Here is a 4,210-nt window from a genome sequence, read left to right on the forward strand (position 1 = left end):
GGGGGCAACACACTGTACTTCTCCGCACTCGATTCGGACCACTGGTGCACACGTAGCGTCAAGATGAAGCTCACACTCTTGCTCGTACACAGTACGCTCACTCATAGACTTCAAAACTTGTTTTTTTAAAATGACAAAAGGTCCCTTCATTAAGGTCAAAAAGTGGTATATATACCTTACAATTCTCAAACCCTAAAGTTCCAAAATCAACCAACTACTCAATCTAACTATCAAAACTGGGATACAATCTGGAAACTTCTGTAAGTCCCAATATTTACAAGGTGAAAATCAGGTTTTCCTCAATGAATGAATAATTACAAAAAATAATAATCTTTCGAGTAGTTAGTTGCCGTGGGGTGTGTCCAACTTCTAACACTCCCGCCCTCCTTGCTCATGTCGTCCCCGACATGGCCGCTGATCCGCTTCTTCATCGTATGGTCTCGCGCATCTTGATTAGTGACTCTTATCTTGCATGCAAGTTCATCATTGTTGGGCCAAAAATATCTGTGTTTATTGTGAAGAAGCCTCTGTAGAACCCTTCTTCAAAGGCCTGGAGGTGATAGGATGGTAGGAACATTATCCTCTGATACATTGTATGTATCACCTCTTTGGAAGGCTGACGAGACAGATCATAAGCGCATCTGTAAGTATCTTGGAAGAAAAAGATATTGTCTGTCACCTGGCCTGGCTTGAAAGTCTCAAATATTGCCAAGAGGGTTTTGCAGATTTTCTTCATCATGATGCAAGTAAGGTCAAGTGAGCCAGTGAACAGTTTGATGGCGCCCGTTAGAGTTTTCATCATGTATTGGACACTTATTCTCTCACCTGCCTTCAAGCCCGGCAGCTTAGGGTAATTCAGCCAAGCGAGTTGGCTTCTTTGCAAGATTTCCTGGGCTTTCCACGTCCTAATCCTTGGTAGAGGACAAAAGCTGAGGTTGTCTCTGATATTTTTCGGTGCCTCTACCAAGTGGATTAGGTATTGTGGGTACTTTGTGAGCCAGGCCTTCCTCCATTTTGGCTGAGAATCAACAATTAGCCTGACCCCTTCTGGTTGTGAGGTATCTGCATTGTAAAGTGGTACGGTCGACTCTTCCCTGATCCGCTTATTGATGGTGGCTGCTTCATATTTCAGAAATGGATATGGGAGAGAGGGTTGAAGCCATTCACGCATGAGGTTGCTGGCGTCGATCTTCTGAATGGTCATAGACTTGAAAACCCTCTGCTCCCATTCCAGGGCTTCCTTTTGTTAAGTATGGAGCCTGATTTAACCTTGTAATTTTCTGTGGTAAAAGCGCACATTTGTAAGGCCCCCATTATGAGGAGAAGCCATCGTGCGTGAAGGAAAATCACTCACCGGAAACCAAAATTTTCACGGACAAGAATTAGGGGCAACTTTAAAGGCCTCGGGGGCGGAGGCCCCCGAGAATTTTTTTTTCACCGGAATATTCTTTTTCGTCAGAATATTATGGCCGGACGGCGGCCGAAAAACAACCGGTCGGTTGGCCGGTGGCCGGTAGTCAATGGCCGGTGGTCGGAAGTCAATGGCCGGTGGATGGTGGCCGAATTCAAAAGCGGACTTGTCTTCTCAAGGGCGGCCATACATGGGCGGATTGGAGGGTTCGATTTGGACTTATTCGCACAAGGGCGGCTACACATGGCTGTCTCTCATAAGAGAGGGCAGCCCTTTTGGCCTATAAAAGGAGGCCATTTCTACACACATTTCATAGTGTGAAGTTGATGCAACAAGGTGAGTGTGAGGTGGTGAGAGTGAAGCAAGGCGGGAGCTCCATTAAGGGTATAATCTTTGGTGGTTTCAAGGGGTGAAAAAGTCGGTACACTTTACTTGTGTACTGTTAGCACGCAACCTTCAGCTTGTGCAGCAACTACAGAAGTTGACAGTGCGGTGTGGCACTACCGACTTGGGCATATGAGTGCCAAAGGAATGCAAATCCTTCAAACAAAGAAGCTTCTACCAGGTTTGAAAGAAGTGGACTTAGAGTTCTGTGAAGATTGTGTTTATGGTAAACAAAAGAGGGTAAAACTTCAAAAATCAGGAAATGAAAGAAAAAATAAAAAACTTAAGTTGGTTCATTCTGATGTTTGGGGTCCTGCAAGTACACCATCACTTGGTGGCTCATTGTACTATGTAACATTCATAGACGATGCGACTAGAAAAACATGGGTTTATGTCATGAAGAATAAATCCGATGTATTTTCCATATTTCAAAGGTGGAAAGCCTTTGTGGAGAATGAAACAGGTACCAAAGTTAAATGCCTCAGATCCGACAATGGAGGCGAATATTGCAGCCAAGCTTTTGAAAGCTTTTGTGCTAGCAATGGCATTCGGAGGCAAAGGACAACCCCAAGGACACCTCAACAAAATGGGATTTCAGAAAGGATGAACAGGAAAATCATGGAACGAGCACGAAGCATGCGGCTATATGCAGGCCTACCGCTTGAGCTTTGGGCGGAAGCTGTAAGTACGTCTGTGTACTTAATCAATCGGTCACCCTCAACGACATTGGATGGGGGAGTTCTAGAAGAGGCATGGACAGGTAAACCGGTGAATTATGCATTTTTCAAAGTGTTTGGGTGTGAGGCTTTCATGCACATAGATAGAAGCCTAAGATCAAGTTAGATGCAAAGTCCAAAAAGTGTTTCTTCATTGGCTATGGAGAAGGAGACTTTGGGTATCGCCTATGGAATCCTGAAGATGGTAAAATCTTAAGGAGTAGGGATGTAATTTTTAACGAACAAAATATGTACAAAGATTACTTGGAAAGAAAACAAACAAAAGAAACAGGTGATGAGTACATGGAGCTTGAGGACGGTGAAGACTCAAGGACTGCAAACGGTGACAATGTACAACAACGTAAACCAAATGAGGAGCCTCAACCTATTCCCCGAAGATCTACAAGAGCAAGTAGACCTCCAGAAAGGTTTGTTCCTTCCTTCAACCATCTCTTGATCTCAGATTCTGGAGAGCCGGAATCATATGAAGAAGCTATGCAACATGAATCCAAAGAAGAATGGACGAAGAGCATGCAAGTGGAGATGGACTCACTACATCGCAACCAAACAGGGGAGTTGGTTGAGTTGCCTAAAGGTAAGCGGGCACTTCAAAACAAATGGGTGTACAAGCTAAAGGAAGAAGAAGGTGGGAAGAAAAGGTACAAGTCTAGGCTTGTGGTAAAAGGTTTTTCTCAAAAGAAAGGTATTGACTTCAATGAAATATTTTCTCCTGTTGTAAAAATGAACTCAATTAGGCTTGTCTTAAGCCTTGTGGCTGCTCATGATCTAAATCTTGAGCAAATGGATGTAAATACGGCATTCCCTCACGGTGACTTAGAGGAGGAAATCTACATGCTTCAACCAAAGGGGTATGAAGTAAAAGGTAAGGAGAAAATGGTTTGCAGATTAAAGAAGAGCTTGTATGGTTTAAAGCAAGCATCAAGACAATGGTACTTGAAGTTTGATCGATGGATGTTGGATCATGGATTCACAAGATGCAACTCGGATCACTGCATCTACACGGAGAATTTGGGAGATGGGAAATTCATCATCCTAATGTTGTATGTTGATGACATGTTGATTGCAAGTGCTAACATGCAGGACATCAAAGACCTAAAAGAGGAGCTGTCCAAATCTTTTTCAATGAAAGATTTAGGTGCTGCAAAGAGGATACTTGGTATGAAAATATCAAGGGACAGGACGAAGAAGACAATAAAGCTATCTCAAGAAGATTACATCAAGAAGGTACTAGAAAGGTTTGCAATGCAAAATGCAAAACCAGTTTCTACACCTTTGGCTGGTCATTTTAAACTAACGAAGGATATGTGTCCAAAGACACAAGAGGAGATAGCTTATATGTCTAAAGTTCCATATGCTGCAGCGGTAGGTTCTCTAATGTATGCTATGGTCTGGACAAGGCCAGACATTGCACATGCAGTGGGAGTTGTGAGTAGGTTCATGGACAACCCAGGTAAAGAGCATTGGCAAGTTGTGAAGTGGATACTTAGGTATCTAAAAGGGACAACAACAAATGCTTTGTATTTTGGAGGAATTGATATTTTTCTAGAAGGGTATGCTGATGCAGATATGGCAGGTGACAAAGATACTCGAAGGAGCACTACTGGCTATGTGTTCACGGTTGGAGGCACAACAGTAAGCTGGGCTTCAAAGTTGCAGAAAGTGGTTTCACTTTCTACCA

The sequence above is a fragment of the Adiantum capillus-veneris genome, chromosome 13 (genome assembly GCF_014529385.1).
Source record: "Adiantum capillus-veneris isolate H3 chromosome 13, ASM1452938v2, whole genome shotgun sequence".
NCBI lineage: Eukaryota > Viridiplantae > Streptophyta > Polypodiopsida > Polypodiales > Pteridaceae > Adiantum > Adiantum capillus-veneris.